This window comes from Oryctolagus cuniculus, chromosome 16, assembly GCF_051225735.1.
Source record: "Oryctolagus cuniculus isolate XC-2025 breed Fujian yellow rabbit chromosome 16, ASM5122573v1, whole genome shotgun sequence".
Classification (NCBI taxonomy): domain Eukaryota; kingdom Metazoa; phylum Chordata; class Mammalia; order Lagomorpha; family Leporidae; genus Oryctolagus; species Oryctolagus cuniculus.
The window spans coordinates 15,083,873-15,108,552 of NC_142882.1; the positions used below are offsets into that span (position 1 = coordinate 15,083,873).

The following is a 24,680-nucleotide window of genomic DNA, read 5'->3' on the forward strand; positions in this document are numbered from 1 at the left end:
CACCGCAGCCGGCGTGCTGTGGCCGGTGCACCACGCTGATCCGATGGCAGGAGCCAGGTACTTATCCTGGTCTCCCATGGGGTGCAGGGCCCAAGCATTTGGGCCATCCTCCACTGCACTCCCTGGCCACAGCAGAGAGCTGGCCTGTAAGAGGGGCAACAGGGACAGAATCCGGCATCCTGACTGGGACTACAACCCTGTGTGCCAGCGCCACAAGGTGGAGGATTAGCCTAGTGAGCCACGAGCGCAGGGCTTATTCACTTATTAATAAGGAAGCCCATTTTTTTGGCAGCAGGATACCGTGGCCCTGGGAGTGACATTAGGCACGATAATGATGAACATTCCTGTGGTGTCCGAAGTCATCTGTGACTGATGTCAGCCCTTCACTTAATGTCTACAGCATCATGTGGGAAGATGCAGCTGGGTGTTTTGGTTATTCCAACACCAACTTTTTCTAACCCTGCCAAATTCCTCAAAGCTGTCTATTCACAAAACCCTTGGCCACTGTGCATACTATTTAACAGAGCTTCTGTACCAAGATGCTATGATTGCCAAAGCCTTGTTGGACTATGATGTAACCCTAAAGGCAAAGGAGGTAGACAAGTGCAAAACATGTTTTTCCAAAGGGTTTTCCCCCATAATGGAGGACAACAGGTGCAGAGCCTCCGGCAGGTGGATCCCCTGAGTTTCTGGATGAGACAAATGGGAAGCATTGAAAATACAGGGAACCCAGAGCAGCTCTGATTACAGGACACGCAGAGCCAGGTCTCAGCACTGTGTCTTGCTTTGAACTCTGCATTCTGCTTTTAGCTGTGCTCTGGTCTAGCTCACCAGACTGGCACACAGGTTCCTACAGGCAGAGGGCACACGTCAATACCTGGAGTCAGCTGTGCTCTACACAGAGCTCCACTGTCACTGCTGATTGATGAGCCCTCAGACCTGATCCAGCTCTGTGTCTCCTCCTCTCAGCTGAGACTTAAGGCTCTCACTATAGTTTGGGGAGACAGTGACATGTCATTGCCTCTGATTTTTCTCTACCTACTCCTGCAGGCTTTATCTAATTCACAGGACAGAATTGTTGAGAACTGCCATGAGTATCTGAAGCCAAGTGTCTTCAGAGATGGAGACCTAGTGCTGGGAGTGTTTTTTCCCCTGTACTACATGGACCCAGAAAGAGACATGATCCGGTTATCCTTTTTACTCAAGCCTGAGTATAACATGGTGGCATCTTGGTAAGTTCAAGGTGTGTGTATATGTGTTTTTTAAGTTTTATTTAAGGTACACATATTTCATTGCTTTCATATATACAGAATCAGGAATAATAATCCTTCCCTCCCTCCTCTGCCCTCACCCTTCTTCCTTTCCTATTCCTACTCCTAATTTTACAAATCTATTTTCAATTTACTTTTCCCTTATAAGATTAACCCTACAGTAAGCAAATAAGATGAGGGAAAAAACACTGTTCCTCAACAGTAATCCAAGGGCTGTAAATAGCCATCAAATTTCAAAATGTCAATTTCAATCTTATCCACTATATTTTAGATATTCTCTAGCTGTTAAGTGTTGTTATGCCTGCATTTGAGTATATGTTCATGTCTGCGTGTGTTCAACACCTCTTGCGAGTTCTGATAATTCTTCTAAGAATGGCAGAAACACAGTTCCATGAAAGCTAAGGTCCTCTCCTTTCTTTAACATTTCACTACCTTTCATTTCCATTTGCTTTCTGACTCCTTCAGAGACATAGGAGAGGCATCACAATTTTTGTGCCTACTCCATTGGCCAGGTCTCTGTAATTAAGCCCTGGGGTTCTGTTCTTGGAGTCAGTGAGATGGTTGGGACCTCAGGTCCCCTATTGCTAGCACCTGTGAAGAAAGCACACAGGAGTCCTAAGACTATGTCCTGAGGTCAATGTTGGGAGGGCCTTAGTCTAGGTAGCCACTGCCGACAAGGACAATACTCATTTTGCTTGTGACTTGAAGCCATGAGGCAGACCCGGTACCCTCACAGATCAATAATTAAATCCTACTACACTGGAGGCATTTGAACCCTGATCCTGAACATCAGAAGCAAGGGAAATAATTTCCCATACATAGTTAATGGCTTCTTCTCAAAATCTGATATTTTCTTCTCCAGAAACAATGCAGAAACTGTGTGAATTCTGAGCTTTGCATTAGTGGTGTGTCTGGTAACTCAGTCACTGCATTGGTGCTTAAGGAGGGGTTTAATAAAAGGCCTGTGTCTACACACCTTGTTGGTGCCAGCAGAGGAGTTTGCTTCTCAATTGCCCCAGAGATCCACATGCTCATGTGATAGGAGAGTTTTGCAGTGTGCAATTTGTTTAAATGATGTGAGTCTGTCCTTGTCAGTTCTTTCTCGTGTATAGCAACTACTACCTCCGCAGGTAGTGTTGTGCTAGTGAGAAAGTGGGGGTGCTGATCTTTGGGTCAGAATCACACCTTGTAATTACTTCTAACATGTACTGTTAAATACTTCCATTCTTTTTCAGTGTTTCACTTTGAGTTTCCTTACCTCTTTGTATTTTCTTCATTGCTAGTCCAAATGTGAAATGGCACATGTGATGGAAAATGTTTCATGCTTGTGGATTCTCTGCTTAGGTGGCAGCTGATTTCTGTTTGCATTCTGCCAGTGGTGGGGCTCTGTGTAGGGAAAGTAAGGACCTGCCTTGTTCATGAGTCCCAGAGGAGAGTTCTGTTTATGCCACAAGTTTAGAGGCCAAACTCTGTACTCTGCCTTATGTCCTCCAGCCCAAAACATGTCTGGCCACCCTCCCTGTGTGCTGAAGAGTGACAACCATCATGTGCTTGTTGTGTCCTAGAATGTTCTAGGCCTCAACGAAGGTAAGCCCTGTTATAGGCAGACAGACTCAGTTTCTCCTCAATTATGCTTCCATACCTAACAATATATCATGAATGTATTTCCCTATAACTGATGGATAGTGTTACTGTTTCCATGCCAACCAAGTTTTATTTTATGTTAATAATGCACACCTGTTTACTCAATGTGCATATTTAGGAAATCATTAATTGTGTGTGATTTTGAGTAATATATAATGATCATTTTTAGTTAATAAAGCTTGCATATTTTTTCTTACTTAGATAATTGGGCTAATTAATAGGACACGAGGTATGCCGTTTCATAAAACTTTCAGTGCTTAATGCTAAATACTTGCTTGTTAACTAGGAGACGTTCATCTCCCCTTCAACATCTAAATACCTGTTTTCAATGCATCCCCATCCCTCTGACCTTCCCTCCTGCACTGGATAACACTAATCCATCCTTGGTCTCTGTGGAGCTGTCTATTCTGGACATTTTCTGTAAACTGATTCATGTCTTTGTGATCTTTTTGACTGGGTTTTTGGCTGCATATTATTTTCACATTTTATCCATGGAAGAGCTTATAGCAGTGCATAGTATACTGTTATCATCATAATATCATAATATCTAAGTCTGCTTTTGAAATGAAGATCTTTCTGGTGGCTCATAGCAGGCAAGAAGTATTATTTGTTCCTCAATGTTCTGGGTATTATTTGTACCATTGGCATTTTCTATAATTTAAACAATCAGAAAAAAATTCCCAAGTGGAGCAACCATAAATATTCTTTTGCCTGCAGAAATTAGTTTCCAGATTTAATCTTACTTTATCATTGGTTCTTAAAAGTTGTCCTTTGTTTCTAAAATGTTTGATAAACATGCACTGTTATTCACTTTAGTTGCACCAAATGAATATTCTAAAACATGTATATGTCATAAACTGACACTATACTATATTGCATTCGTTATTATGTGAAATGGTTGCATCAAGATTTGTAAGTGGAATCAGAAGAAAATAATTCCTTTAAGAGATAGTAATGCCTCCAATTTGAGTTTTTCTTCTTAAAATTCCTGTTCTATTCTCAGTCTTTTGTGCTTTCATATGAACTTTAAGACTGTTTTTATTTTCTTTTTTTTTCCTTTATTTGAAAGTCAGAGTTATACAGAAAGAGGAGAGGCAGAGAGAGAGAGAGAGAGGTCTTCCATCCGATGGTTCACTTCCCAGATGGCCGCAATGGCAGGAGCTGCGCCGATCCAAAGCCGGGAGCCAGGAGCTTCCTCCAGGTCTCCCACATGGGTGCAGGAGCCCAAGGACCTGAGCCATCTTGCACTGCTTTCTTAGACCACAACAGAGAGCTGGATTGGGAGAGAAGCATTCAGGACTAGAACCGGCGCCCATGTGGGATGCCAGCGCCTCAGTGCCAGCCCCTGTTTTTCTAAATCTATAAATAATGTCACTAGAATTTTTTCTCTTTGTTTCTTTTTTTTTCTTCCTTTCTTTCTTGTTCCTCTTTTACTTTTTTCAGTCACTAGAATTTTAATAGGGATTGCAATGAATCTTTAGATACCATTTTAACACAGCTAATTGTTCTAATCCATGAACAAGAGACATCCTTCCGTTTTTTTGTGTGTGTGTCTGTAATGATGCCTCTCATAAATGTTTAATAAATTTCACTATTATTTTCATTCTAGATAACTTTACCTTTTCAGGTTAATTTATTCCTAAATATTTAATTTTTGAAGCTACTGTGAATACGATTTCTTTCTTTTTAAAATTATTATTTATTATTTTTATTTATTTTCATTTTCTTTGAAAGGCAGAGAAACAGAGACAGGAGAGAAAGTGATATCTTCCATATACTGGTTTACTTCTCAAATGCCAGCAATAGCCGGGCTGGGCCAGGCCACAGAAGAAGTTCAGAAGTCAATCCAGGATGGCAGAGACCCAAGTATTTGAGCTGTCACTGCTGTGTCCCAGCGTGTGCATTAGCAGGTAGCTGGAATCAGAAGCAGACCATAGCTCAAACACTGGCACTCTGCTATGGGTTGCAGGAATCCCAAGCAGTGTTTTATTTTTTTTTTCTCCTAAGTGAAAACCATTATTTTATTTATTTTTTTCCTGTTTTTTTTTTTAACTTTTATTTAATGAATATAAATTTCCAAAGTACAGCTGATGGATTACAATGGCTTCCCCCCCATAACATCCCTCCCACCCACAACCCTCCCCTTTCCCACTCCCTTTCCCCTTCCAATCATATCAAGATTCATTTTCAATTCTCTTTATACACAGAAGATCAGTTTAGCATACATTAAGTAAAGATTTCAACAGTTTGCTCCCACACAGAAACATAAAGTGAAAAGTACTGTTTGAGTACTAGTTGTAGTATTAAATCTCAGTGTACAGCACATTAAGGACAAAGATCCTACATGAGGAGTAAGTGCACAGTGACTCCTGTTGTTGACTTAACAAATTGACACTCTTGTTTATGGCCTCAGTAATCACCCTAGGCTCTTGTCATGAGCTGCCAAGGCTATGGAAGCCCCCTGATTTCACTGACTGATCATATTTAGACAAGGCCATGGTCAAAGTGGAAGTTCTCTCCTCCCTTCAGAGAAAGGTACCTCCTTCTTTGATGACCCATTCTTTCCACTGGGATCTCACTTGCGGAGATCTTTCATTTAGGGTTTATTTTTTTGTTTTGTTTTGTTTTGTTTTTGTTTGTTTGTTTTTGTTTTTTTTTTGCCAGAGTGTCTTGGCTTTCCATGCCTAAAATACTCTCATGGGCTTTTCAGCCAGATACGGATGCTTTAAGGGCTGATTCTGAGGCCAGAGTGCTGTTTAGGACATCTGCCATTCTATGGGTCTGCTGTGTATCTCACTTCCCATGTTGGATCATTCCCTCCCTTTTTTACTCTATCAGCTAGTATTTGCAGACACTATTCTTGTTTATATGATCCCTTTGGTTCTTAGTCCTATCATTATGGTCAATTGTGAACAGAAATTGATCACTGGGACTAGTGAGATGGCATATGCACATGCCACCTCGATGGGATTGAATTCGAATCCCCTGGTATGTTTGTAACTGTACCGTTTGAGGTAAGTCAGCTTGAGCATGTCCTGAATTGCACATCTCTTCCCTCTCTTATTTCCAGTCTTACATTTAACAGTGATCACTTTTCAGTTAAGTTTCAGCACTTAAGAATAATTGTGTATTGATTACAGTATTCAACCAAAAGTATTAAGTAGAACAAACAAAAATACTAAGAGGGATAACATATCAAGTTGCTCATCCACAGTCAGGGTGAGGACTGATCAAGTCACCGTTTCTCAGAGTGTTCATTTCACTTTAACAGGTTTCCTTTTTGGTGCTCTGTTAGTTGTCACATGTATTCTTAGAGTTTATAGAAGGCATTAGACCTTCTGGTAAATGTTTTCCTAAGTTGTTATCTAACGGTTGAAATATTTTTTCAAAGAAACTATTTATTTATGGATTACAAACTTTATGCATTTTATAAATTTCAACTTTAGGAATGTAGTGATTCTGCCCACCATACACCCCCTCCCACCCATACTCCCACCCCTCCTCCTCTTCACTTCCCCATTCCCAGTTACATTCTCCACTAAGATCCATTTTCAATTAACTTTATACACAGAAGAGATTTATTTCTCGAATTCCATTTAATGAGATAATTATTGATATATTGAAATGTTGGTTTTTGTTTGTTGATTTTGTGCCTTGTGAATGTGCTGAATTGGTTTATCAATTCTAATAGATTATTGGTGGAGTAGTTTTTTTTTTTTTTCTCGTGACATCTGCTAATATGGATATCTAACGTTTTTCTTTTCAATTCTGAAATTCTTTATTTCATTTTCATTCTCCTATTCTCTTTTTTTTACTTTTTAATTTTTTAATTTTTTTTAACTTTTATTTAATGAATATAAATTTCCAAAGTACAGCTGATGGATTACAATGGCTTCCCCCCCATAACGTCCCTCCCACCCGCAACCCTCCCCTTTCCTACTCCCTTTCCCCTTCCAATCATATCAAGATTCATTTTTGATTCTCTTTATATACAGAAGATCAGTTTAGCATACATTGAGTAAAGATTTCAACAGTTTGCTCCCACACAGAAACATAAAGTGAAAAATACTGTTTGAGTACTAGTTATAGCATTAAATCTCAATGTACAGCACACTAAGGCAAAGATCCTACATGAGGAGTAAGTGCACAGTGACTCCTGTTGTTGACTTAACAAATTGACACTCTTGTTTATGGCCTCAGTAATCACCCTAGGCTCTTGTCATGACCTGCCAAGGCTATGGAAGCCCTCTGAGTTCACTGACTCTGATCATATTTAGACAAGGCCATGGTCAAAGTGGAAGTTCTCTCCTCCCTTCAGAGAAAGGTACCTCCTTCTTTGATGACCCATTCTTTCCACTGGGATCTCATTCGTGGAGATCTTTCATTTACGTTCCCCCCCCCAGAGTGTCTTGGCTTTCCATGCCTAAAATACTCTCATGGGCATTTCAGCCGGTTCTGCATGCCTTAAGGGCTGATTCTGAGGCCAGAGTGCTGTTAGGACATTTGCCATTCTATGGGTCTGCTGTGTATCTCACTTCCCATGTTGGATCGTTCTCTCCCTTTTTTTCTATCAGCTAGTATTTGCAGACACTATTCTTGTTTATGTGATCCCTTTGGTTCTGAGTCCTATCATTACAATAAATTGTGAACAGAAATTGATCACTGGGACTAGTGAGATGGCATATGTACATGCCACATTGATGGGATTGAATTCGAATCCCCTGGTATGTTTGTAACTCTATTGTTTGAGGTAAGTCAGCTTGAGCATGTCCCAAATTGCACATCTCTTCCCTCTCTCATTCCCACTCTTATATTTAACAGCGATCACTTTTCAGTTAAGTTTCAGCACTTAAGAATAATTGTGTATTGATTACAGTATTCAACCAAAAATATTAAGTAGAACAAACAAAAAAAATACTAAGAGGGATAACATATTAAGCTGCTCATCAACAGTCATTGTGAGGACTGATCAAGTCACCATTTCTCATAGTGTTCATTTCACTTTAACAGGTTTCATTTTTGGTGCTCAGTTAGTTGTCACCTATCAAGGAGAACAAGTGGTATTTGTCCCTTTGGGATTGGCTTATTTCACCCAGACCAAGTGGGATTTATCTCTGGTATGCAGGGATGGTTTAATGTGTGTAAGACAATCAATGTGACACACCACATTAACAGACTGCAGAAGAAGAAAAACCATATGATTATCTCAGTAGATGCCGAGAAAGCATTTAATAAAATACAACACCCGTTGATGATGAAAACTCTAAGCAAACTGGGTATGGAAGGAGCATTCCTCAATACAATCAAAGCAATCTGTGAAAAACCCACAGCCAACATCCTATTGAATGGGGAAAAGTTGGAAGCATTGCCACTGAGATCTGGTACCAGACAGGGATGTCCACTCTCACCACTGCTATTCAATATAGTTCTGGAGGTTCTAGCAAGAGCTATTAGGCAAGAAAAAGAAATTAAAGGGATACAAATTGGGAAGGAAGAACTCAAAATATCCCTCTTTGCAGATGACATGATCCTTTATTTAGGGTTCCCAAAGAACTCTACTAAGAGATTATTGGAACTCATAGAAGATTTTGGCAAAGTAGCAGGGTATAAAATCAATGCACAAAAATCAACAGCCTTTGTATACACAGACAATGCCATGGCTGAGGAAGAACTTCTAAGATCAATCCCATTCACAATAGCTACAAAAACAATCAAATACCTTGGAATAAACTTAACACGGATGTTAAAGATCTCTACGATGAAAATTACAAAACCTTAAAGAAAGAAATAGAAGAGGATACCAAGAAATGGAAAAATCTTCCATGCTCATGGATTGGAAGAATCAATATCATCAAAATGTCCATTCTCCCAAAAGCAATTTATAAATTCAATGCAATACCAATCAAACTACCAAAGACCTTCTTCTGAGATCTGGAAAAAATGGTGCTGAAATTTATATGGAGGCACAAGAGACCTCGAATAGCTAAAGCAATCTTGTACAACAAAAACAAAGCCGGAGGCATCACAATACCAGATTTCAGGACATACTACAGGGCAGTAGTAATCAAAACAGCATGGTACTGGTACAGAAACAGATGGATAGAACAATGGAACAGAATTGAAACACCAGGAATCAACCCAAACATCTACAGCCAACTTATATTTGATCAAGGATCTAAAACTAATTCCTGGAGCAAGGACAGTCTATTCAATAAATGGTGCTGGGAAAACTGGATTTCCACGTGCAGAAGCATGAAGCAAGACCCCTACCTTACACCTTACACAAAAATCCACTCAACGTGGATTAAAGACTTTAATCTATGACCTGACACCATCAAGTTACTAGAGAACATTGGAGAAACCCTTCAAGATATTGGCACAGGCAAAGAATTTCTGGAAAAGACCCGGGAGGCACAGGCAGTCAAAGCCAAAATCAACTATTGGGATTGCATCAAATTGAGAAGTTTCTGTACTGCAAAAGAAACAGTCAGGAGAGTGAAGAGACAACTGACAGAATGGGAAAAAATATTTGCAAACTATGCAACAGATAAAGGGTTAATAACCAGAATCTACAAAGAGATCAAGAAACTCCACAAAAACAAAACCAACAACCCACTTAAGAGATGGGCCAAGGACCTCAATAGACATTTTTCAAAAGAGGACATCCAAATGGCCAACAGGCACATGAAAAAATGTTCAAGGTCATTAGCAATCAGGGAATGCAAATCAAAACCACAATGAGGTTTCACCTCACCCCAGTTATAATGGCTCACATACAGAAATCTACCAACAATAGATGCTGGCGAGGATGTGGGGAAAAAGGGAAACTAACCCACTGTTGGTGGAAATGCAAACTGGAGAAGCCACTATGTAAGTCAGACAGGGGATTCCTCAAAAACCTGAAGATAACCCTACCGTTCGACCCAGCCATCCCACTCCTTGGAATTTACCCAAAGGAATTTAAATTGGCAAACAAAAAAGAGGTCTGCACCCTAATGTTTATTGCAGCTCAATTCACAATAGCTAAGACCTGGAACCAACCTAAATGCCCATCAACGGTAGACTGGATAAAGAAATTATGGGATATGTGCTCTGCAGAATACTATACCGCAGTAAGAAACAATGAAATCCAGCCATTTGCAACAAAATGGAGGAATCTGGAACACATCATGCTGAGTGAAATAAGCCAGTCCCAAAGGGACAAATACCATATGTTCTCCCTGATCGGTGACAACTGACTGAACACCAAAAAGGAAACCTGTTGAAGTGAAATGGACACTATGGGAAATGGTGACTTAATCAGCATTGCCCTGACTGTTAATGAACAACTTAATACATTATCCCTCTTAGTAGTTTTTTTTGTCTGCTCTACTTAATATGACTGGTTTAATTCTGTAATTAATACACAGTTATTCTTAAGTGTTGAAAAATAACTGAAATGTGATCCCTGTTAAACATAAGAGTGGGAATAAGAGAGGGAAGAGATGTATAATTTGGGACATGCTCAAGCTGACTTGCCCCAAATGGTAGAGTTAGAAACATACCAGGGGATTCCAATTCAATCCCATCAAGGTGGCGTGTACCAATGCCATCTCACTAGTCCAAGTGATCAATTTCAGTTCACAATTGATCATAATGAAAGGACTAAGAGTCAAAGGGAGCACATAAATAAGTCTAGTACCTGCTAACACTAACCGATAGAATAAATAAAGGGGAGAGTGATCCAACATGGGAAGTGAGATACTCAGCAGACTCATAGAATGGCAGATGTCCCAAATAGCACTCTGGCCTCAGAATCAGCCCTAAAGGCATTCAGATCTGGCTGAAAAGCCCATGAGAGTATTTCAGGCATGGAAAGCCAAGACACTCTGGCAAAAGATCTCTGTGAGTGAGATCCCAGTGGAAAGAACAGGTCTTCAAAGAAGGAAGTACCTTTCTCTGAAGGGAGGAGAGAACCTCCACTTTGACTATGGCCTTTTCTAAACAAGATAAGAATCGGAGAACTCAGAGGGCTTCCATAGCCTTGGAAACTCATGACTGGCGCATAGGGAGATTACTGATGCCATAGACAGGAGTGTCAATTGGTAAAGTCAGCAACAGGAGTCACTGTGCACTTACTCCTCATGTAGGATCTCTGTCCTTAATGTGCTGTGCATTGAGATTTAATGCTATAACGAGTACTCAAACAATATATTTCACTTTGTGCTTCTATGGGGGTGCAAACTGTTGAAATCTTTACATAATGCATACTAAACTGATCCTCTGCAAAAAAAAAAAAAAAGAAGAAGAAGAAATTATCAACTCCCAACTTGACTCTCACTGGGATTAAACATGACAATAGGTCTGATTTGATTTCATCATCATTTAAAAAAATCATCTATTATTTTTCACTTTATGTTTCTGTGTGGGAGCAAACTGTTGAAATCCTTACTTAATGTATACTAAGCTGATCTTCTGTATATTAAGATAATCAAAAATGAATCTTGATGTGAATGAACGGGGAGAGGGAGTGGGAAAGGGGAGGGTTGTGGGTGGGAGGGACGGTATGTGGGGAAAGCCATTGTAATCCATAAATCGTACTTTGGAAATTTATATTCATTAAATAAAAGTTAAAAAAGTGAAATTATATATTAGTATTAATCCCCACATTGAAACATAAGAATCAATGCAAACCTCCAGTCGCATATACGTTATTAAGAAGTGAGATTTTTCATATGAATGAAATTATGGATGAAATGTATAAATTAGAGAAAGTTCAGAGCAATTTTCAGGAATTCATATTTTTTCACAAAAAAAGGAAAAGAATGTTCAATGTGAAATGTTAAGAAAGTTCAATGAAGAGGAGAAAGGACAACAAAGTGATATAATTTGAGTTCTTATTACTTAGAAGCCCTAAATCTATTATTTTTACTTGTTGAATTATAAATATAAATAATCACTATATTTAGTGATTATAAAGTGAGTTGAAAGTTTGTTGTTTAAAAGTACAAAAGAAAGAAATAAAGGAAGAGGCAGGAAGGGAAGTGTCATATTCTTAGAATTGTTTCTTTGAAATACACAAAATCAGTTCTCTTCATATTAATAATAAAACAGGAAAAAGAAGAAATCCCAAATCAAATGCTTATTTTCAAAATAAATATAATTTTAAAATATTAATTTATTTATTTGAAAACCAGAGTTACACAGAGAGAAAAGGAGAGGCAGAGAGAGAGTGAGAGAGGTCTTCCAGCTGCTGGTTCACTCCTCAACTGGCTGCAAAGGCCAGAGCTGTGCTCAGCTGAATTCAGGAGACAGGAGATTCCTCTGGGTCTCCCACAAGGGTGCCAGGGCCCAAGGACTTGGGTCATCCTCCACTGCCTTTGCAGGCCATAGCAGAGAGCTGGGTTGGAAGAGGAGCAGCTGGGACTTGAACTGGCACCCATATGGAATGTCAGCACTATAGGCAGCGGCTCCACTCACTACACCACAGTGCCGGCCTCCAAAGTAAATATATTTTTTTTTATTTTTTATTTTTATTTTTTAAAATTTTTTTTTGACAGGCAGAGTGGACAGTGAGTGTGAGAGACAGAGAGAAAGGTCTTCCTTTGCCATTGGTTCACCCTCCAAAGGCCACCGCAGCCTGTGTGCTGCGGCCGGTGCACTGCGCTGATCTGATGGCAGGAGCCAGGTACTTATCCTGGTCTCCCATGGGGTGCAGGGCCCAAGTACTTGGGCCATCCTCCACTGCACTCCCTGGCCACAGCTGAGAGCTGGCCTGGAAGAGGGGCAACCGGGATAGAATTCGGTGCCCCGACCGGGACTAGAACCCGGTGTGCTGGTGCCGCAAGGGGGAGGATTAGCCTAGTGAGCCGCGGTGCCGGCTTCAAAGTAAATATAATTTAATGACGCTTCTTTTACAAGATTTGATACATCAGAGCAGAAAATTGCAGAAATGGAACATGAAAAATTAATTCAGGTGAATGCGTTTAGAGGGGATAATATTTAAACAATTGGCAAATCAGTTGCATTTAAACTCTTTCAGAACTAACAGAAAACAAAAATTGCATCTTGATTTCTGTCTCTGAGTAAGATTCAGATTCCATATTGAGGTACATCAAGGCTTGTCTAAAAAGTTCATGAAGAGAAGTGTTTGCATAGGCAGTTTGCTTCTTTCCCACATCTGCACTGAAGAACTCACTCCTTTCCGTGAATCTGACCCTCTTCATAGGTGGTTGTGGAAGAACTACCAACATGTCCTGGCCTTTCACTTTGCCATCCAGGAGATCAATAAGAATCCCTGCTTATTACCAAACATGTCCCTGGGTTACCAATTCTACAATGGTTTTCCCAGTGATCAGTTCACCTTGTGGAGCACTCTGCACTGGCTCTCAGGACAGGGTATATTTGTCCCTAACTACAACTGCAAAAAACAAGACAAATCAGTCGCCATCATTGCAGGAACCACAGCAACATTTTCTGCTGAAATTGGAACCCTTTTGGAGCTCTACAAAACCCCACAGGTATGTGTGTTCTGAATTTCAGAGAAGAATGTTTAAGTTTTTCCTAACACCATTCTCTCATCTGTGTTGAAAAGGCAATGTAGAAACCAAGAATAAGAGAGGGAAGAGATGTGCAATTTGGGACATGCTCAAGCTGACTTACCTCAAACGGTAGAGTTAGAAACATACCAGGGGATTCCAATTCAATCCCATAGAGGTGGCATGTACCAATGCCATCTCACTAGTCCCAGTGATCAATTTCTGTTCACAATTGATCATAATGATAGGACTAAGAACCAAAGGGATCACATTAACAAGACTAGTGTCTGAAAATACTAGCTGATAGAATAAAAAAGGGAGAGAATGATCCAACATGGGAAGTGAGATACACAGCAGACCCATAGAATGGCAGATGTCCTAAACAGCACTCTGGCCTCAGAATCAGCCCTTAAAGCATCCGTATCTGGCTGAAATGCCCATGAGAGTATTTTAGGCATGGAAAGCCAAGACACTCTGGGGGAGGGGGGGAACGTAAATGAAAGATCTCCACGAATGAGATCCCAGTGGAAAGAATGGGTCATCAAAGAAGGAGGTACCTTTCTCTGAAGGGAGGAGAGAACTTCCACTTTGACCATGGCCTTGTCTAAATATGATCAGTCAGTGAAATCAGGGGGCTTCCATAGCCTTGGCAGCTCATGACAAGAGCCTAGGGTGATTACTGAGGCCATAAACAAGAGTGTCAATTTGTTAAGTCAACAACAGGAGTCACTGTGCACTTACTCCTCATGTAGGATCTTTGTCCTTAGTGTGCTGTACATTGAGATTTAATGCTATAACTAGTACTCAAACAGTATTTTTCACTTTATGTTTCTGTGTGGGAGCAAACTGTTGAAATCTTTACTTAATATATGCTAAGCTGATTTTCTGTATATAAAGAGAATCGAAGATGAACCTTGATGTGAATGAAAGGGGAGAGGGAGTGGGAAAGGGGAGGGTTGCGGGTGGGAGGGACGTTATGGGGGGGGAAGCCATTGTAATCCATAAGCTGTACTTTGGAAATTTATATTCATTAAATAAAAGTTAAAAAAAAGAAATCCAATACTAAAACCAAAAAAAAGAAGCCAAGAATATGTATCCCACCATGATTTTAAGTGGGAAAACCCTGGCCTGTGGAATTATTAACAGAAGGAAGGAGGTAGGAAGAAAGGGAAGGGGCAGTTTATGCTGAGGGTCTCCACTCAGATTCCTACCTAGGGCCAATATATCCATCCCTACCATTGGATTTATTGACTTCATTGTATTCACAGCTCAGTATTTCAAAGGAAATTTTCACGTCACCAAGAAGTGTACTGTCCAAGGTGGCATCCACAGGTGATAATGTAGATGTGGGTATTTAAAAACCTGGACATTTGCTTTTCCTTTGGGACATCACAGAGGACCATGCCTTCCCTAAGTTTGCTAAGAGTGTTCGAGGCTCAGTTCCAGTGAAATGGGTGTTCCTGGACTCCATCATCCAAACCTCCCTCACTCACCTGCACTGAAAGATTCCTTCAGAAGAATCTCACTGAGTGTTCTATTTACAATTCCTGACATCACAGATGGTTTTTCCTAACATTTTGGTTTGAGAGGCAGAAAGAGACATAACAGAGGTCTTCCATTCATTGGTACACTCACTAATGTGCTGGGAGTCTGGCAATTGTAGGCCCCGGGTATAGGAATTCTGTTCAGGTCTTCCATGAGGGTTAACTATTTCAATTAATCAAGACATTACAGCTGCCTCCCAGGATCTGCATTAGCAAATCAGTGATTTATGTAAGACCCAGTACACACCATCAGCAATACAGGCACATTACTGCCAAAAAAAAAAAAAAAAGACTTCAGTCACATAAGAGGATTCTAAGCTGGAAAAAATATTTCACCAAAAATCAGAGTGAGTAATTGTGATTTTCATGACAAGTTATGTGATGTTGTGAAAAGAAATGAAATCCAGTGTATCAGGAGATCCATACAAACTTTGTCATGGTTTACATGCCACATGGGTTCTATCCCACATTTGGGTGAGAGAGAGCAGGATATTATCTTGGTGGTATTGCATTCAGAATTGATGCCTTCCCAGTTTGCACTGCAGGACATGAAGAGAAAATAGGGATATGACACATTTTCATGCTATCACCTTTCTTCCAAAGGCTAAGGGCATGAGAAGCATGGTGTTCTCTGTGTGCAGAATAACAGAATTCAGCTATCTCTAGAGCAATCTTTCTTTTTACCCAGTAACATTCTCCTCAAAGGCCTCCCTTGGAGAGAATATCTCAGCCTTACCCCAACAAAGATAATTCACAGTCATGACTACTTTGGCTTTCAGATCACCTATGGCCCTTTTGATCCTCTGCTAAGTGATAAAGACCAGTTTCCCTCACTCTATCAGATGGCCACCAGTGACAGCACTGTGGTCCATGGAATGATCTCCTTGTTGCTGCATTTTGGCTGGACTTGGGTGGCGCTCTTTGTATCTGATGATATGAAAGGAGAGCAGTTCCTTCGGTACTTTGAGGCAGAGATGGTAAAGAAAGGTCTCTGTGTGGCCTTCACACAAAAGCTCCCTGCCACTAAGAGACTGTATGCCTCCACTGATATCACTTTCATGACTGGGATCAGCCTTTCTTCTGCAAATGTGCACATACTCTATGGTGAAGTAAGGAGCCTCATCAATGTGGACTTTGAAGGAGGATACTTTTTAACCGTGGGCAAGGTGTGGATCATGGTAGCAAAGTGGAACATCATTGTGCATGAGACATAGCGTGTACTGCACTCTTTCCATGGAGGCTTCTCATTTTCACCACACAAGGGGGAAATCCCAGGCCTCAAACATTTTCTCAAGACAGTGGACCCTTCCCACTACCCAGAAGATTTTTACTTCACTAAACTCTGGTTTCACATTTTCACCTGCCTACCTTCTGGGTCGCTATGTGGAGAAATAGGAGACTGCCCACCAAACACTTCCTTAGAGTTTTCCCCAGGAGACATCGACATAATGACTCTATCTGACTCTAGCTATTTCATCTACAATGCTGTGTATGCAGTGGCCCATGCCCTCCATAAGATGTTTCTAGAGAAAGTAGAAATGGGATCTCCAGGAGATGCAGCTCAACCTAAGCTTCTCCCTTGGCAGGTAAACCTCCTCCAGAACAGGACAGGCATGAAGCCCTAATATATTTTCACTTTTTTTTTACTGAAGTAGAACTCCATGGTTTTTGTCATATACTGCCAGATAAGGTTTAAAAAGTTAATCAAATTCTCAACTAAGTTTCTATAGGAGAGCTGAGTGGAGAGAAACCCACATGGTATCAATTTTAAGCATTAGTGAGATATAAAATTCTAAGTATAGATAATTTAACACATATAACTCATGTGTTTGTCTTATTTTGGATCTACAAGGACTGCTAGAAATCTTCAATTTTAGAAAAATGTATATCTTTAAAAAACTAGACTTATGTCAAATTTTAAAAGCATTAATATTCTGACTTTTAAGTTTACTTTGTTGAACCCTAGAAGAAGCTCAGGTAAGAACACAACTGGTTACCATCATTAAAATTATCCTTTAGCACACCCATCCATGACAGACCCATGTTTAAGTGCAAAGCTTACCTTCCCTAAAGCCCCAACTAAACCTCCTTCCTGGTCATGGATACAGCAGAGTGCATGCCTAAGCCAGCTAATATAATTTACTGTTTGTATTAAATCACTTCCCATCATTTCTTCAGGCAATGATTGAATAGTTCCCCTCACATGAACCCATGACATGGTGACCACCCAAACCCAACTAAGTCTCTCCTAAGAAGAATCCCTGAGGATTATGAGCCTGAGAAGTGACTGCTTAGTGCATGTACACCACTCAATAACCTGTAACTTGAATTCCATTTCTTGGATTTCTTCAATCTCATTGTCTTCACAATCTAGTATTGAAGTGTTGTGTACTTTTGTGGCCATCATAGTGTCTTCCTTATTCTGTTTCTTGAACTGGTGCATTTGTTGATCATCATTTGTGGAGATACTAGTTGGTTTCTGTGATTTATCACTGTGGTGGCTTTCATCTTTGGACTATGTGTGGATTAATGGAATGTCTGCTTTCAGGGCATCCCTAGAGCTTTGTGGTAGATATGTCCAGGAAGCTCTTTACAGTGCTCCAGGGTGAGGTTTGTATCTGAGGTGACACACCCAGGTTTGGCATAGTAAATCTCTATCTCTTTCTCTTTTTTTTTTTTTTTTTGATCAGATAGGTTTGTTTATGTCTGTTGGTGTAGACTCAGCTGAGCTCCTCTACTCAAAGGAGACCAGTTACGGGGTGCTAGCTCCAGTGTGTATATTATTTGTTTGCTCTGCCATAAGGACCACACAGAGGATCTGTGCAGTCCACAGTGTAAGCTCAGATTCTCCAGCAATGTCCCTGGCCAGCTCACCAGGGAGCCCTGATCATATGGCACCTCCAGCAGTGAGTGCCCAAAGTCTCAGCCACAGGCTGAGTCCTCTTATATGTTTGTCTTGTTTTGGATCAACAGGGACTGCTGGAAATCTTCAGTTTTAGAAAAATGTGTATCTAAAAAAAATAGGCTTATGTCAAATTTTAAAAGCATTAATAATGTGACTTTTAAGATTACTTTGTTGAACTCTAGAAGAAGCTCAGGTAAGAACACAACACAATCCTGCACACAAGCCTCCCACAGTCACAAGCACTCAGCCCCCTGTCCTCACCAGACTCAGGAGTCTCTGCTTGGCTGTTTGCTGGTGCAGCTGTTATGTATGTCCAAGGTTATGCCTGTTCTCTATCAGCTTGTTACAGGACACAGTTGCAGGGTAATTGGAGAGAGAGAAAACATGCCCCCTACTTTGTTTATTTTCCTGTAGTTTGTCAGGTACACTATCCCCCATGGGACTCCAAGCTGGATTCCCTCTAAGCTCTTCCTGCAGCTTTTCACCAGTGGCTTGGTCTCCAGCGGATTGGTCTCACCTCACTCTCCAACACTGGTGCAGAGGCTCTCAGCTGCTGGGGTCCTGAGTTGTGCATGTCCTTACCCTCCACATAGGTCCCTCCAATTTGTGTAGAATTTCCTCTGCTGTTTTCTTCCTAACACTTCCCTGAGCCTGCAGTCCTTCTACTTTTTCTTAAACTATGTTCTCCTAGACTACAGCAGCCATCACCCTCCCTTCTCCACCATTTTAATCCCATCTCTAGCACCTAAACTTGAATGCTGTACATCTTACAATTATGTTTGTCCTCTAGCTTCACCCACTCCTGAAGAAAATCCAGTTTAGGAACAGTGCTGGAAGTGACATATCTTTCCATGAAACAAGGCACGATGTGGTACAATATGATATCCAGAATATTGTGAATTTTCCTGTGGGTCTTGGGTTGATGGTCAACATTGGAAAGTTTTTCTCTAAGAGTTCACGTGATCCAGCCTTGGTTATCAATGAAGACATGATAGAATGGCCTATTGCGTTTAAAGAGGTATGAATCCCTTTCAATACCACAGGCCTACATAGAGGTCTGAGTAGAATCTTGGGAGTAGATTAATTATGAAGCCTTTATGTAAGCATCAGAGTCTCAGTTCACATCATGGTTTCCAAATACATGGTAATACTTATATATGTAGCTAATCCTTACATGTTCTTATATATACATATATATATAATCCTTATTATATATATATTATAATCCTTATAATATATACATAATCCTTACATATTATATATATATATAGGTAATCCTATATATATATATATATATAAATATATGTAGGTTATCCTGTATATAGGTAATATATATTATTGTATTCTTATATATAGAGAGAGGTAATCCTTATATAGTCTTAGGTAATGCATGTTGAATGAATGTGCAACTTGGAATAATCTACTGATTTATTTTGAATTTTTTAAAAATTTTATTTATTTGAGAGGTAGAGTTATAGACAGTGAGAGGGAGAGACAGAGAGAAATGTCTTCCATCCAGTGGTTCACTCCCCAAATGGCTGCAATGGCCGTGCTGTGCTGATCTGAAGCCAGGAGCCAGGTGCTTCCATCCAGTCTCCCATATGGGTAAAGGGGTCCAAGGACTTGGGCCATCTTCTACTGCTTTCCCAGGCCACATCAGAGAGCTGTATTGGAAGAAGAACAGCCAGGACTAGAACTAGTGACCATAGGGGATGCCGGTACCAAAGGTGGAGGATTAACCTAATGTGCCACAGCACCAGCCCCTGATTTATTTTTTTAATTCGAGCACATACATTTTGTAGATGTTTAGTGAATAGAATGAAGGCTATAAATGAAAAGAAATAGAGAGATTAGTGTATAGACACATAAATCCTAAATATATCTATATATTCTGAAGACCTTAATCACATATGGTGAGGGTCTTTATGTTGTGATGCATGATGAACACAGTGGATTATGGGTTGACTTATCATTCGCCTCTTTGTAGATAGCATTTCCTTTTTTCATTTCACATGCTACTCAGTCTTCCACAATTTATTCTACATAACATCTTGAGATATTGACAATAATTTGTCATGTTTCCAAAATATGATATTTTCTGCATGACCAAATATAACAACAATGCATTGCACCCAAGTGATGTGTTTATCTCTAAAATTAATGGCCTGCCTGAATGGAAAATATCAGAAATGTACTAAACACAATTATTGTTTCGTAACACATTCTAAACATTTCTATGTTGACCTGAATTTTTCATAGTTACTCTCAGTGGTGTGCCTCCGTATCATGTCTTTTGTTTCTTTTATCTGTGATATAAAATATTCTAATCAACTAAGTATGAGTTCATGGTCAATTTTTTCTCAGACATTCTAGTTTTCAGAATCATTGCCACATAGAAACCCACATTAAACATATTTTGGATATAGTAGTTCAATAAGATATAAATGGCAGAGGATGTTAGCGGGTGATGTGTGAAATAAAAGTGATTAACTGCATTTGTAATATTTGCTACATGTTGATAAAGTACAATATGACCACAGAAGCTCCACATTAGCTGCCTAGGTAATGATGACTTGGCAGGCATAAGAGGAGACACAGTGGTGACCTTCAACTGAAGGTCACATTTTCTGTTGTGAGGGGTTAAGCATTGAAATTCTATCAATGTGGCCAATAATCAAGATGAATGTTTCTACTTTTTCCTTTCAGACTCCTCAATCTGTGTGTAGCCAGAGCTGTGGCCCAGGATTCAGGAAAGTGCCACAGGAAGGAAGACCTGTCTGCTGCTATACTTGCACTTTTTGCACAGACAGAGACATTTCCAATCAGACAGGTAGAAACCGTATCCATTTCTACTGATATTTCCACTGTCATAATTATACTACTCAGCCAAAAAAAGGAATGAAATCAGGCCGGTGCCGCGGCTCACTAGGCTAATCCTCCACCTAGCAGCGCCAGCACACTGGGTTCTAGTCCCGGTTGGGGCACCGGATTCTGTCCCGGTTGCCCCTCTTCCAGGCCAGCTCTCTGCTGTGGCCAGGGAGTGCAGTGGAGGATGGCCCAGGTGCTTGGGCCCTGCACCCCATGGGAGACCAGGAAAAGCACCTGGCTCCTGGCTCCTGCCATCGGATCAGCGCGGTGCGCCGGCCGCAGTGCGCTGGCTGCAGTGGCCATTGGAGGGTGAACCAATGGCAAAGGAAGACCTTTCTCTCTGTCTCTCTCTCTCACTGTCCACTCTGCCTGTCAAAAAAAAAAAAAAAAAAAAAGGAATGAAATCCTGCCATTTGCAACAACAGTGATGCAACTGGAAGCCATTATGCTCAGTGAAATAATCCAGTCCCCAAAAGATAAATATCATCATATGTTTTCTCTGATATTTAGTAGTTAATATAGACTACAAAAAAGCATTGCTTAAGAATGAAACTGACATCTTAGGATTTCATTATGTTTTTAGCTCTTTTTTATACCCCTGTGGAACAGTGTGCTGTTTCTACATTTTACTTCTTGAATATTATGGCTAATGGTGCATTAAGTCTGTGGTTATAAAGCAACTGAATTTGTATTATTGTAAAAATTAAAACAAGAAAGGAAGGAAGAAAGGAGGAGTATTCTGGGAGGGAAGGGAGGAGGGAAGTATGGTTACCATCTTAGAGTCGTTTCTATAAAATATATGAAATCTGTTCTCTTTACATTGATAAAAATTTAAAATAAGAATAAATAACCCAAAGTGAATTGTGATTGGGAATGTGATGGGAGAGAGAGTGGGAGGTGGGGGATGGGAGGGTTGCAGGTGAGAGGGAGTAGTTATAGGGGGAAAAAGCCACTGTAATCCAAAAGTTGTACTTTGGAAATTTATATTTATTAATTAAAAGTTAAAAAAAAAACAAAAACAAAATAAAAAATGAAAAAACCAACAATATTTGTAATGAGATTGTAGTGAACCATTGCTATGAATACAAACATTCACTTGTTATCTCCATACATCCATTTTATGATTGCTATGTCTACCACATTATGTGTAGACCGGTTTTTGGTGGCGCTCATCCTTTTGGGCTTAATTGTGCTATTGATTTGACAAGACATCTTATTTTACCCTCCAATTCTGAGAGAGGCAGTCCTAATCTGAGCTCTTCCAATGGGCTGTGCTTAAATCTAGACAATACATGTAAAAGCATCACCATCAAGCTTAGTTATGCTTCCTTAGATGAGCAAATCCATGTATTTTCATGCATAAATGCAATGTACAGGGACGGTGCAAGTTGATACAGAAATGTTTTATTACTCTTGAACCATATTTAGCATTATGCAGTGTGAAATATGAAGACAATATATAATCATAAAGGATGCAGATTGGCATCATTAAAAAGGGTCTTTGCACAAGATAAATATTTAAGGAATTACCTATGAAAGCCAAATATATCAAATTATGTAAAGTAGACATACACTAATTAGAAAATGCTTCCATTATTCAAAATACTGAGCAGATAATACTTTTTAAAAGATTTATTTTATTTATTTGAAAGACAGAGTTACAGGGTCAAGTAGAGACAGAGAAAGAAGTCTTACATCTGCTGGTTCACTCCCCAGATGGCTGCAATGGCCAGAGCTGCACTGACCTGAAGCCAGGGGCCAGGAGTTTCTACCAGGTCTCCCATGGCAGGTGTGGGGCCCAAGGACTTGGGTCATCTTCTACTGCTACCCCAGACCATAGCAGAGAGCTGGATCAAGGGGCAGCTGGGACTGGAACCGGCACCTGTATGGGGTGCTGGCCAGGGCATTAACTTGCTGAGCCACATCACCGGCCCAAAAATAGTTTTTATTGCTCAAAAATAATAATTCAATGACCATTAATGCAGCAGTAGAAAGCACTTAATTTTTCACACTTCAGAGAAAGAATAGATTTATCAGGTATAAAGATTATAACAAATAATTTATCAGAGTGATGTGCAACACCCACTAAGTATATGAAACAAGAAACAAAAATAAATTACCATCATATGGGAATTCGTAGCTCATCACATAGGTGCTTGTGTGTGTCCAGATTGTCTCTGAGACAAAAGCTAGGAGCACCTACTGATTCTAGGAAGAGAGCATTCTCCCTGGATTGGGAATGCAGAGTTACCCTAGTGCATCTTGGTATATGATAGAGGCAGTTGGTTCTCAAAGTGGCAGTGCAAAAGTGACGCCTTTCCTGGACAGAAAAAGGCAGCAATTAAGTATCAATCCTGAGTCTCTCTTTTTCCTCAGATGCAGAGCAGTGCACCCCATGTGCAGATCACGAGTAACCAAACATGGAGAGAAACCACTGCCTCCCCAAGCTGGTGACCTTCTTAGCCTTTGAGGAATCCCTGGGGATGGCTCTGGCCTGCATGGCTCTGTGCTTCTCAGTACTCACAGCTGTGGTCCTTTGGGTCTTTGTGAAGCACCGAGACACTCCCATCATCAAGGCCAATAAGAGGACCCTCAGCTACATCCTGCTCATTGCCCTCCTCCTGTGCTTCCTCTGCTCCTTACTCTTCCTTGGCCGTCCCAACACAGCCACCTGCCTCCTGCAACAAATAGCATTTGGACTTGTGTTCACAGTGGCTGTTTCCACTGTGCTGGCCAAGACCATCACTGTGATTCTGGCCTTCAAGTTTACAAAACCTGGAAGAACTATCAGGCAACTGCTGGTATCAGGAGCTTCTAACTCCCTCATTCCCATCTGCTTCCTGATCCAACTGGCTGTCTGTGGCATCTGGCTGGGAATCTCTCCTCCCTTCACTGAGTTAGATGCACACTCTGAGCATGGCCACATCATCCTGGTGTGCAACAAGGGCTCAGTGACTGCCTTCTACTGTGTCCTGGGCTACCTGGGCTCCTTGGCCCTGGCGAGCTTCACCTTGGCTTTCCTAGCCAGGAACCTGCCTGACACATTCAATGAAGCCAAGTTCCTGACCTTCAGCATGCTGGTGTTCTGCAGTGTCTGGGTGACCTTCCTGCCTGTCTACCACAGCACCAAGGGGAAGGTCATGGTGGCTGTGGAGGTCTTCTCCATCTTTGCCTCCAGTGCAGGGCTCCTGGGCTGCATCTTCCTCCCCAAGTGCTACATTATTCTCATAAGGCCTGAAAAGAATTCTTTGAAAGACTTAAAGAAAAGAGCAAGTTCTAAGGGATTCTGAAGATTTCCACTTGCTTTGCTGTCACATATTCAGAGTTTAGGACCGATAATCCAGACTGAAGTGGCATTTAAGATATATGAAGGAAATGAAATTGATTTTTCCTTTAAATACAACTGGTGGGTTGTGTGTTTAGCCTAGTGATCTGAGAGAATGGCATCAGTTTCTGGCTCTGGTTTTTGCTCCTGACCTGGGCTACTGATTCCTAGGGCCCTGGAGGAAGTGGTGAATCTTCATGTAACTTTGTCCTGGCCATCCATGTAAAATTCTTGGGTCTGACTCCCTGTTGTTGGTTGTAGCCTCGATCCAGGAAAAAGCACTGGGGTTGAGGAGGTGTGAGGCATTGAATAGGATTTCTCTTTGTCTCTATCACTAACCTTCTTTTTCTCTCCCTCTCAGAGTTAGTAATGGAGTTTAGGGAAAAATTTTAAATTGAGTAAAGTAAATCATGGTGTAAATCAAACCTTGGATGTGCATCAAGGCTATAACAGCAATGTTATTTTATATTAAATTGCTATTCCTAAAATCCTGGAGACTGAATTAATTTCTATTTATCAATGTGCAGACAATGTAAGTGTTCTTATTTGCTAAGACATCTAATTAACATGCTTCACGTTCTGTTTGCCCTGGCTATTGATTGTTTA

General features: G+C 40.6%; 1 pseudogene; it reads left to right on the top strand.

The window, feature by feature from the left end:
• Positions 1 to 544: 544 nt before the first annotated feature.
• Positions 545 to 24,039, top strand: LOC127486272 (vomeronasal type-2 receptor 116-like; annotated as a pseudogene).
• Positions 24,040 to 24,680: the final 641 nt, after the last annotated feature.